This window comes from Schistocerca gregaria, chromosome 2, assembly GCF_023897955.1.
Source record: "Schistocerca gregaria isolate iqSchGreg1 chromosome 2, iqSchGreg1.2, whole genome shotgun sequence".
Taxonomy (NCBI): Eukaryota; Metazoa; Arthropoda; class Insecta; order Orthoptera; family Acrididae; genus Schistocerca; species Schistocerca gregaria.
Window position 1 is genome coordinate 785,064,743 of NC_064921.1, and position 12,617 is coordinate 785,077,359.

General features: G+C 40.2%; 1 pseudogene; it reads left to right on the forward strand.

Moving 5' to 3' along the window:
- The first annotated feature begins 312 nt into the window (after window positions 1-312).
- Window positions 313-12,617, forward strand: part of LOC126335978 (protein adenylyltransferase Fic-like) — a 64,203-nt pseudogene continuing 51,898 nt past the window's right edge.

A 12,617-nucleotide genomic window follows, 5' to 3' on the forward strand; every position in this document is an offset into this window, starting at 1 on the left:
TAGTGTGTTCATTTGGTTCATGTCCATTCCGCACCTCGTAAGTATTTTCAAACTTTCAATCCACATGTTACTTTAATCAAATGGACTGCACTACCCAGAAAGTATTTTAGATATGCAAACTATGCCAGAAGACGAAAGAAACCGAGATTTCGCATCAGGCCTCGGTTTCCAATTCCGCCAAAGAGAATGTGTCAGCTAGGAGGGCATCGATCTCCTAGCCCGTTACCGAGGTCGAGTATCGGTTGCCGTTACGTTCTACTCCACACGCAGCTGACTTCGAAATTATTAACCTTATTTCCGTAGCATAGGGCTATGGCGAAGAAGGCATCGAATCTGTTCCAGAACGGATTTCTGCAACAGGTGGGGTGAGTTGACAAACTGATCTCATATAACGGCGCGCACTTTTGCCTGTTGAAGCAGAAGACAATGATAAAAAAGTATGGAAATGTTTCATTTCGATTCCTAGTTTCTTTCCACCCACCCCTACCCTCCTAGTTCAAATCCTGCAAAAAAATTATGCATGACCTGGATACCTTTTGCCTTCTGTCCTGTGACAAACGTCATTTATCGTGGGATGCCTTCCTACTCCACTTCCAGAAAATAATGAGTAAGAGGATAGAGCTCGGGTTTGATAAAATTCCCATCCAATCAGCATTCTGGACACAAGGAAGTAATTCTCATATCCGTCCAGAGCCAGGCTATAAAGGAAAGCAACGAGTGGATAAGAAAGCAAAAATTCCAAGCTATGAAATTGCTGAGAAGGTACTTATTAAGTTTCACAAACTGTCTAACAAACAAAACATATTGTGCCACAAGTTTTTTTATCTATATTTTGAAGCTCCCTGCATACAGAGAGTCGTGCACGATAAGGAGCCAGATGTGGAATCGCTGAAGTTATGGGCGTCATGTGGTATACATTATATCAGCAATAATAAACCGTTCATTGAATAAAAGTGAAGCAAATGAGACAACTAGCATGGGAAGTGTGATTTTGTAGCTTAATTACGTCACTTTGGACAAATTTATTGCTGTATGTGAAACGTCCTAACAGTAAGCTCGTAGTTATTGGTAAAGTCTGGATTGTTCCATGTGGTAGAAATTGTGTATATTCTGTGGCTCATCGAGAATGATGAATTATGAGTATCGTGTATGGTCGTTTTCAGCTTCAGTTGTCTGCCAAAAGTGTAGGAGTGTCTTCCCGGAGATTTATTCTCCAGTGATTTAAGATGGTGTCGTCTTTTTCATGCAGTGTTAATTAAATAGTTGAGGTGAGATACTTTACAAGCGTACAAGGTGCGGACTGTTTTATATGTAATTCTCATTGCATTATTAAGGATTCATTGGAGGTGGCGGCGAGCCTGTGCATACGTTAGGTAAAGTGAGTAAGACCTGAGCGTTTGTTATTCGCTGAAGGCCAGATTATAGACTTCGTTGGCTCGTCGGAACTGTGGTTGCTTTGGTTTTGTCTTGTGATGTCCACAGCGTAGCAGAATTTATGTGTTGAGTTGGAGAGGAGCTTGATGATGTTTTGTCTCCGCTAAGTGAGCCCTTGGGACTACTGTAAGGATTTATCGGCCAACGTCGACAGCACACTGTGTAATGGACCACGCTGTCTCTTTAATTTTTAATTTTGAGTAATGGGTGACTCCCGGCAGGATGTTGATGTGCAAGGTGTCAGAACAGACCATATCGACACGAGTGGAATCCAGCAATCATACACGAAGCGCAAGTGAGAGGTATATAGCTATTGACTAACGTAGTACGCTCCGTTCTTTTGTTCTGAAATAGTTATGTGATGGCCACCTTGCTGAGGAAAGAGGATGGATGTAAGTCTGTTACTATTTTCAAGGAACGGAAAGGTAGAGTCAATAGAAGGCATAACTAATCTTCCAAAATTTCATTCGACTGATGATGCAATAATTGAATAAGAATAAAAAGAAGTAGGTGGACGGTAAGGTGTGTAAAGAAGGTGCGTCAAACCATGTTAACTTTCCGAGCTTGTTCCCAAATAAAGTAGTTGTAACTTTTTCCCCACTGACGGGTTATTAACAATTAGCACAGTCGAATGTGATCCATGTATTTGGTGTAACGCTGATTGTTGTTAGACGTGTGTGACGTGGTACGAGATCTGTTGCAGGAAATGATGTGATGAGATTGTAAAACTTTTAATCATGATTTTTATGTATTATTATCAAGTTAGTGCCTTTAGTAAATTGTTTGTCAAGAGCTATGAGCAGACTTGGGAGTTGGTGAGGATGCCACCTGCAGGAGTCTAATTGGGTTTCCTTTCGTACCTTAAGAAAGCCGGCTAGCATAAGATTTCTGTATCGGTAGGTCTAAATAAGTTCAGTTTCTGCAAACATATTAGTATGTGGGCATAAAGGTATATCCATGACTTTCTAGCAGAATTATTAAGTGTCAGTACCTAGAAGGGCTGGTTCTAACGACTTACAACCAACTAAAGCTGCAATCTCTCAGTTATACGTCTAAGAACTATGACCAAAGTTTCTCCTTTTACACCCTCTGACAAGGTAACCTCCCCATCGCATCCCACTCAGATTTAGTTATAAATTGACACAGTGGATAGGCCTTGAAAAACTGAACACAGATCAATCGAGAAAACAGGAAGAAGTTGTGTGGAACTATGGAACAAATAAGCAAAATATACAAACTGAGTAGTCCATGTTCAAGATATGCAACATCAAGCACATAGTGAACTCGGGAGCGCCGTGGTCCCGTGGTTAGCGTGAGCAGCCGCAAAACGAGAGGTTCTTGCTTCAAGTCGCCCTTCGAGTAAAAAGTTTAGTTTTTTATTTTCAGACAATTATTATCTGTCCATCCGTCCGTCCGATGCGATCACTTTTTTTGGAAGTGATTATCATATCCACAAGAAAACCTAAATCGGGCAAGGTAGAAGAATCTTTTTACCCATTCGCCAAGTGTACAAGATAGGTGGGTCGACAACATATTCCTGTCATGTGACGCACATGCCGTCACCAGTGTCGTGTAGAATATATCAGACGTGTTTTCCTGTGGAGGAATCGGTTGACCTATGACCTTGCGATCAAATGATTTCTGTTCCCATTAGAGAGGCACATCCTTTCGTCTACTAATCCCACAGTTTTGCGGTGCGGTCCCAAAACACTGACACTAAACTTATTACAGTGAACAGAGACGTCAATGAACGAACGGACAGATCATAATTTTGCGAAAAGTCGAAAAAGTAAACTTTTCACTCGAGGGAAGACTTGAAGCCCATCTTGTACATGAACTACTCAGTTTGTATATTTTGCTTATTTTTCTGATAGTTCCACACAAGTTCTTCCTGTTTCCTCGATTGATCTGTGTTCAGTTTTTCAAGGTCTGTCCACTGTGCCAACTTATAACTAAATGTGAGGGGGGTGCGATGAGATAGGTTCCCTTGTGAGTCGTGACATGGGCAGGCGTACGTAAGGTTAAACGTTACACATAATTATTCACATTGGGTTCGACATGGAGTCACTGATGTGATGAGTAAATTTGTAACCTCCTGTTATATCAATAGTTTGGGGAACATTTAACACGTATTTAATGGCTTTTACTCTTGATGTCTTTATGCACTGTTCTCAAGTTAATGTGGTTAGTAATTTCTTTGTCACAAGCTATGTGCTGATGTCTTACTCCAAGATGACCGGCACAACTGCAGATGCGGCTGGCCAATGGAGCGGTTAACCACGCACAGCAGCGCGTTCCTGGATGATAGTGGAGCTAACTTGGCGGAAGCCCATTAATTACATGCTATTTTCTTTTGTTATGGACTCCCCTTTCCCACTGGTGACATGTGGTGGGATCCCATCTCCCCCTAAAGCGAGTTTTACCATATAAATTTTAAGTGATTAAATTTTTTTGTAATTAACTTTATATTTTCATAGGACTGATTGAGGAGATAGACAAGGTCCAACGAAGAGCGGCGCGTTTCGTCACGGGATCGTTTAGCTGGCGAGAGAGCGTTACGGAGCAGCTAAAGGAACTCCACTGGCACACGCTTCAAGAGGGGCGTTGGGCATCACGGAGAGATTTACTATCGAAATTTCGGGTCAGCACTTTTCAGGAGGAGTCAAACAAAAATGTACTGTTGTCCCAAGCATATTGCAACAAACGGTGTATTTCTATCGCTGCTCGTTTAGTTTTTATTGCCGTTTCAAATATACCGGTCATTTTTGAAACACCCTATATGTACCTTGTAACATATAAACAGCAGTTCATGATCTTAAAAAATTGCAAGCCACATAGTGATGTTGCAGCATATTACAATAAAGGATAGCAAGGAATATCAGCATGTCAGACATAAAATACCATTTATATAAAAAACAAATAATGTTGTGCTGATGTCTTAGCGCACACCATAATGGTGACTGAGCTTGTATGATATTGACATGCTAGTATGTAGACATCGAGCACCACATCATTTACTTGTATAATTTCCTGCAGTTATTTTCTTTGGTGTGACGTTTATCTTTATGTAATCTAACAGTCTGTCATAGGTTGATTATGAAAGAAGGGTCGTGTTCATTGCCATATCCTACGTCAATGATTTGGATTATGAATATAATTTTGAGTGAGCGTCATGTGCCATATCGAATTATACCACGAGCTTCACAAAATCTTGTATTCAGAAATGTTTGATCCAGTAATTGTGGTCTGCATTGTTTTGCAGACAGTAACCATGGTGTTCTATTTCTGTTAGTTGCTGTCGATGCCTACACTGGGCGTAGATGAATAGAGCAAACAATATTTTTACCGTTACCCTCCTGCTTAGCTGAGTGGTAACATCTTGTATTCAGAAATGTTTGATCCAGTAATTGTGGCCTGCATTGTTTTTCAGACAGTAACCATGGTGTTCTATTTCTGTTAGTTGCTGTCGATGCCTACACTGGGCGTAGATGAATAGTGTAAACAATATTTTTATCGTTACCTGCTTGCTTAGCTGAGTGGTAACATCTTGTAATCAGAAATGTTTGATCCAGTAATTGTGGTCTGCATTGTTTTGCAGACAGTAACCATGGTGTTCTATTTCTGTTAGTTGCTGTCGATGCCTACACTGGGCGTAGATGAATAGAGCAAACAATATTTTTATCGTTACCCGCCTGCTTAGCTGAGTGGTAACATCTAGTAATCAGAAATGTTTGATCCAGTAATTGTGGTCTGCATTGTTTTGCAGACAGTAACCATAGTGTTCTATTTCTGTTAGTTGCTGTCGATGCCTACACTGGGCGTAGATGAATAGAGCAAACAATATTTTTATCGTTACCCGCCTGCTTAGCTGAGTGGTAACATCTAGTAATCAGAAATGTTTGATCCAGTAATTGTGGTCTGCATTGTTTTGCAGACAGTAACCATAGTGTTCTATTTCTGTTAGTTGCTGTCGATGCCTACACTGGGCGTAGATGAATAGAGCAAACAATATTTTTATCGTTACCCGCCTGCTTAGCTGAGTGGTAACATCTAGTAATCAGAAATGTTTGATCCAGTAATTGTGGTCTGCATTGTTTTGCAGACAGTAACCATAGTGTTCTATTTCTGTTAGTTGCTGTCGATGCCTACACTGGGCGTAGATGAATAGAGCAAACAATATTTTTATCGTTACCCGCCTGCTTAGCTGAGTGGTAACATCTTGTATTCAGAAATGTTTGATCCAGTAATTGTGGTCTGCATTGTTTTGCAGACAGTAACCATGGTGTTCTATTTCTGTTAGTTGCTGTCGATGCCTACACTGGGCGTAGATGAATAGAGCAAACAATATTTTTATCGTTACCCGCCTGCTTAGCTGAGTGGTAACATCTTGTATTCAGAAATGTTTGATCCAGTAATTGTGGTCTGCATTGTTTTTCAGACAGTAACCATGGTGTTCTATGTCTGTTAGTTGCTGTCGATGCCTACACTGGGCGTAGATGAATAGTGTAAACAATATTTTTATCGTTACCCGCCTGCTTAGTTGAGTGGTAACATCTTGTAATCAGAAATGTTTGATCCAGTAATTGTGGTCTGCATTGTTTTGCAGACAGTAACCATGGTGTTCTATTTCTGTTAGTTGCTGTCGATGCCTACACTGGGCGTAGATGAATAGAGCAAACAATATTTTTATCGTTACCCCGCCTGCTTAGCTGAGTGGTAACATCTTGTATTCAGAAATGTTTGATCCAGTAATTGTGGTCTGCATTGTTTTTCAGAAAGTAACCATGGTGTTCTATTTCTGTTAGTTGCTGTCGATGACTACACTGGGCGTAGATGAATAGAGCAAACAATATTTTTATCGTTACCCGCCTGCTTAGCTGAGTGGTAACATCTTGTATTCAGAAATGTTTGATCCAGTAATTGTGGTCTGCATTGTTTTTCAGAAAGTAACCATGGTGTTCTATTTCTGTTAGTTGCTGTCGATGACTACACTGGGCGTAGATGAATAGAGCAAACAATATTTTTATCGTTACCCGCCTGCTTAGCTGAGTGGTAACATCTTGTATTCAGAAATGTTTGATCCAGTAATTGTGGTCTGCATTGTTTTTCAGACAGTAACCATGGTGTTCTATGTCTGTTAGTTGCTGTCGATGCCTACACTGGGCGTAGATGAATAGTGTAAACAATATTTTTATCGTTACCCGCCTGCTTAGTTGAGTGGTAACATCTTGTAATCAGAAATGTTTGATCCAGTAATTGTGGTCTGCATTGTTTTGCAGACAGTAACCATGGTGTTCTATTTCTGTTAGTTGCTGTCGATGCCTACACTGGGCGTAGATGAATAGAGCAAACAATATTTTTATCGTTACCCGCCTGCTTAGCTGAGTGGTAACATCTTGTATTCAGAAATGTTTGATCCAGTAATTGTGGTCTGCATTGTTTTTCAGAAAGTAACCATGGTGTTCTATTTCTGTTAGTTGCTGTCGATGACTACACTGGGCGTAGATGAATAGAGCAAACAATATTTTTATCGTTACCCGCCTGCTTAGCTGAGTGGTAACATCTTGTATTCAGAAATGTTTGATCCAGTAATTGTGGTCTGCATTGTTTTTCAGAAAGTAACCATGGTGTTCTATTTCTGTTAGTTGCTGTCGATGACTACACTGGGCGTAGATGAATAGAGCAAACAATATTTTTATCGTTACCAGCCTGGTTAGCTGAGTGGTAACATCTTGTATTCAGAAATGTTTGATCCAGTAATTGTGGTCTGCATTGTTTTGCAGACAGTAACCAAGGTGTTCTATTTCTGTTAGTTGCTGTCGATGCCTACACTGGGCGTAGATGAATAGAGCAAACAATATTTTTATCGTTACCCGCCTGCTTAGCTGAGTGGTAACATCTAGTAATCAGAAATGTTTGATCCAGTAATTGTGGTCTGCATTGTTTTGCAGACAGTAACCATAGTGTTCTATTTCTGTTAGTTGCTGTCGATGCCTACACTGGGCGTAGATGAATAGAGCAAACAATATTTTTATCGTTACCCGCCTGCTTAGCTGAGTGGTAACATCTTGTATTCAGAAATGTTTGATCCAGTAATTGTGGTCTGCATTGTTTTTCAGACAGTAACCATGGTGTTCTATGTCTGTTAGTTGCTGTCGATGCCTACACTGGGCGTAGATGAATAGTGTAAACAATATTTTTATCGTTACCCCGCCTGCTTAGTTGAGTGGTAACATCTTGTAATCAGAAATGTTTGATCCAGTAATTGTGGTCTGCATTGTTTTGCAGACAGTAACCATGGTGTTCTATTTCTGTTAGTTGCTGTCGATGCCTACACTGGGCGTAGATGAATAGAGCAAACAATATTTTTATCGTTACCCGCCTGCTTAGCTGAGTGGTAACATCTTGTATTCAGAAATGTTTGATCCAGTAATTGTGGTCTGCATTGTTTTTCAGAAAGTAACCATGGTGTTCTATTTCTGTTAGTTGCTGTCGATGACTACACTGGGCGTAGATGAATAGAGCAAACAATATTTTTATCGTTACCCGCCTGCTTAGCTGAGTGGTAACATCTTGTATTCAGAAATGTTTGATCCAGTAATTGTGGTCTGCATTGTTTTGCAGACAGTAACCATGGTGTTCTATTTCTGTTAGTTGCTGTCGATGCCTACACTGGGTTAGATGAATGGTGTAAACAATATTTTTATCGTTACCCGCCTACTTAGCTGAGTGGTAACATCTTGTATTCAGAAATGTTTGATCCAGTAATTGTGGTCTGCATTGTTTTGCAGACAGTAACCATGGTGTTCTATTTCTGTTAGTCGCTGTCGATGCCTACACTGGGCGTAGATGAATAGAGCAAACAATATTTTCATCGTTACCCGCCTGCTTAGCTGAGTGGTAACATCTTGTATTCAGAAATGTTTGATCCAGTAATTGTGGTCTGCATTGTTTTGCAGACAGTAACCATGGTGTTCTATTTCTGTTAGTTGCTGTCGATGCCTACACTGGGCGTAGATGAATAGAGCAAACAATATTTTTATCGTTACCCGCCTGCTTAGCTGAGTGGTAACATCTAGTAATCAGAAATGTTTGATCCAGTAATTGTGGTCTGCATTGTTTTGCAGACAGTAACCATAGTGTTCTATTTCTGTTAGTTGCTGTCGATGCCTACACTGGGCGTAGATGAATAGAGCAAACAATATTTTTATCGTTACCCGCCTGCTTAGCTGAGTGGTAACATCTTGTATTCAGAAATGTTTGATCCAGTAATTGTGGTCTGCATTGTTTTTCAGACAGTAACCATGGTGTTCTATGTCTGTTAGTTGCTGTCGATGCCTACACTGGGCGTAGATGAATAGAGCAAACAATATTTTTATCGTTACCCGCCTGCTTAGCTGAGTGGTAACATCTTGTATTCAGAAATGTTTGATCCAGTAATTTTGGTCTGCATTGTTTTGCAGACAGTAACCATGGTGTTCTATTTCTGTTAGTTGCTGTCGATGCCTACACTGGGCGTAGATGAATAGAGCAAACAATATTTTTATCGTTACCCGCCTGCTTAGCTGAGTGGTAACATCTAGTAATCAGAAATGTTTGATCCAGTAATTGTGGTCTGCATTGTTTTGCAGACAGTAACCATAGTGTTCTATTTCTGTTAGTTGCTGTCGATGCCTACACTGGGCGTAGATGAATAAAGCAAACAATATTTTTATCGTTACCCGCCTGCTTAGCTGAGTGGTAACATCTTGTATTCAGAAATGTTTGATCCAGTAATTTTGGTCTGCATTGTTTTGCAGGACAGTAACCATGGTGTTCTATTTCTGTTAGTTGCTGTCGATGCCTACACTGGGCGTAGATGAATAGTGTAAACAATATTTTTATCGTTACCCGCCTGCTTAGTTGAGTGGTAACATCTTGTAATCAGAAATGTTTGATCCAGTAATTGTGGTCTGCATTGTTTTGCAGACAGTAACCATGGTGTTCTATTTCTGTTAGTTGCTGTCGATGCCTACACTGGGCGTAGATGAATAGAGCAAACAATATTTTTATCGTTACCCGCCTGCTTAGCTGAGTGGTAACATCTTGTATTCAGAAATGTTTGATCCAGTAATTGTGGTCTGCATTGTTTTGCAGACAGTAACCATGGTGTTCTATTTCTGTTAGTCGCTGTCGATGCCTACACTGGGCGTAGATGAATGGAGCAAACAATATTTTCATCGTTACCCGCCTGCTTAGCTGAGTGGTAACATCTTGTATTCAGAAATGTTTGATCCAGTAATTGTGGTCTGCATTGTTTTGCAGACAGTAACCATGGTGTTCTATTTCTGTTAGTTGCTGTCGATGACTACACTGGGCGTAGATGAATAGAGCAAACAATATTTTTATCGTTACCCGCCTGCTTAGCTGAGTGGTAACATCTAGTAATCAGAAATGTTTGATCCAGTAGTTGTGGTCTGCATTGTTTTTCAGACAGTAACCGTGGTGTTCTATTTCTGTTAGTTGCTGTCGATGCCTACACTGGGCGTAGATGAATACAGCAAACAATTTTTTCATCGTTACCCGCCTGCTTAGCTGAGTGGTAACATCTTGTATTCAGAAATGTTTGATCCAGTAATTTTGGTCTGCATTGTTTTGCAGGACAGTATCCATGGTGTTCTATTTCTGTTAGTTGCTGTCGATGCCTACACTGGGCGTAGATGAATAGTGTAGACAATATTTTTATCGTTACCCGCCTGCTTAGCTGAGTGGTAACATCTTGTAATCAGAAATGTTTGATCCAGTAATTGTGGTCTGCATTGTTTTGCAGACAGTAACCATGGTGTTCTATTTCTGTTAGTTGCTGTCGATGCCTACACTGGGCGTAGATGAATAGAGCAAACAATATTTTTATCGTTACCCGCCTGCTTAGCTGAGTGGTAACATCTTGTATTCAGAAATGTTTGATCCAGTAATTGTGGTCTGCATTGTTTTTCAGACAGTATCCATGGTGTTCTATTTCTGTTAGTTGCTTTCGATGCCTACACTGGGCGTAGATGAATAGTGTAAACAATATTTTTATCGTTACCTGCTTGCTTAGCTAAGTGGTAACATCTTGTAATCAGAAATGTTTGATCCAGGAATTGTGGTCTGCATTGTTTTGCAGACAGGAAGCATGGTGTTCTATTTCTGTTAGTTGCTGTCGATGCCTACACTGGGCGTAGATGAATAGTGTAAACAATATTTTTATCGTTACCCGCCTGCTTAGCTGAGTGGTATCATCTTGTATTCAGAAATGTTTGATCCAGTAATTTTGGTCTGCATTGTTTTGCAGACAGTAACCATGGTGTTCTATTTCTGTTAGTTGCTGTCGATGCCTACACTGGGCGTAGATGAATAGAGCAAATATATTTTTATCGTTACCCGCCTGCTTAGCTGAGTGGTAACATCTAGTAATCAGAAATGTTTGATCCAGTAATTGTGGTCTGCATTGTTTTGCAGACAGTAACCATAGTGTTCTATTTCTGTTAGTTGCTGTCGATGCCTACACTGGGCGTAGATGAATAGAGCAAACAATATTTTTATCGTTACCCGCCTGCTTAGTTGAGTGGTAACATCTTGTAATCAGAAATGTTTGATCCAGTAATTGTGGTCTGCATTGTTTTGCAGACAGTAACCATGGTGTTCTATTTCTGTTAGTTGCTGTCGATGCCTACACTGGGCGTAGATGAATAGAGCAAACAATATTTTTATCGTTACCCGCCTGCTTAGCTGAGTGGTAACATCTTGTATTCAGAAATGTTTGATCCAGTAATTGTGGTCTGCATTGTTTTGCAGACAGTAACCATGGTGTTCTATTTCTGTTAGTTGCTGTCGATGCCTACACTGGGCGTAGATGAATAGAGCAAACAATATTTTCATCGTTACCCGCCTGCTTAGCTGAGTGGTAACATCTTGTATTCAGAAATGTTTGATCCAGTAATTGTGGTCTGCATTGTTTTGCAGACAGTAACCATGGTGTTCTATTTCTGTTAGTTGCTGTCGATGCCTACACTGGGCGTAGATGAATAGTGTAGACAATATTTTTATCGTTACCCGCCTGCTTAGCTGAGTGGTAACATCTTGTAATCAGAAATGTTTGATCCAGTAATTGTGGTCTGCATTGTTTTGCAGACAGTAACCATGGTGTTCTATTTCTGTTAGTTGCTGTCGATGCCTACACTGGGCGTAGATGAATAGAGCAAACAATATTTTTATCGTTACCCGCCTGCTTAGCTGAGTGGTAACATCTTGTATTCAGAAATGTTTGATCCAGTAATTGTGGTCTGCATTGTTTTTCAGACAGTATCCATGGTGTTCTATTTCTGTTAGTTGCTTTCGATGCCTACACTGGCCGTAGATGAATAGTGTAAACAATATTTTTATCGTTACCTGCTTGCTTAGCTGAGTGGTAACATCTTGTAATCAGAAATGTTTGATCCAGGAATTGTGGTCTGCATTGTTTTGCAGACAGTAAGCATGGTGTTCTATTTCTGTTAGTTGCTGTCGATGCCTACACTGGGCGTAGATGAATAGTGTAAACAATATTTTTATCGTTACCTGCTTGCTTAGCTGAGTGGTAACATCTTGTAATCAGAACTGTTTGATCCAGTAATTGTAGTCTGCATTGTTTTGCAGACAGTAACCATGGTGTTCTATTTCTGTTAGTTGCTGTCGATGCCTACACTGGGCGTAGATGAATAGAGCAAACAATATTTTTATCGTTACCCGCCTGCTTAGCTGAGTGGTAACATCTAGTAATCAGAAATGTTTGACCCAGTAATTGTGGTCTGCATTGTTTTGCAGACAGTAACCATGGTGTTCTATTTCTGTTAGTTGCTGTCGATGCCTACACTGGGCGTAAAAGAATACAGCAAACAATATTTTTTTCGTTACCCGCCTGCTTAGCTGAGTGGTAACATCTTGTATTCAGAAATGTTTGATCCAGTAATTTTGGTCTGCATTGTTTTGCAGGACAGTATCCATGGTGTTCTATTTCTGTTAGTTGCTGTCGATGCCTACACTGGGCGTAGATGAATAGTGTAAACAATATTTTTATCGTTACCCGCCTGCTTAGCTGAGTGGTAACATCTTGTAATCAGAAATGTTTGATCCAGTAATTGTGGTCTGCATTGTTTTGCAGACAGTATCCATGGTGTTTTATT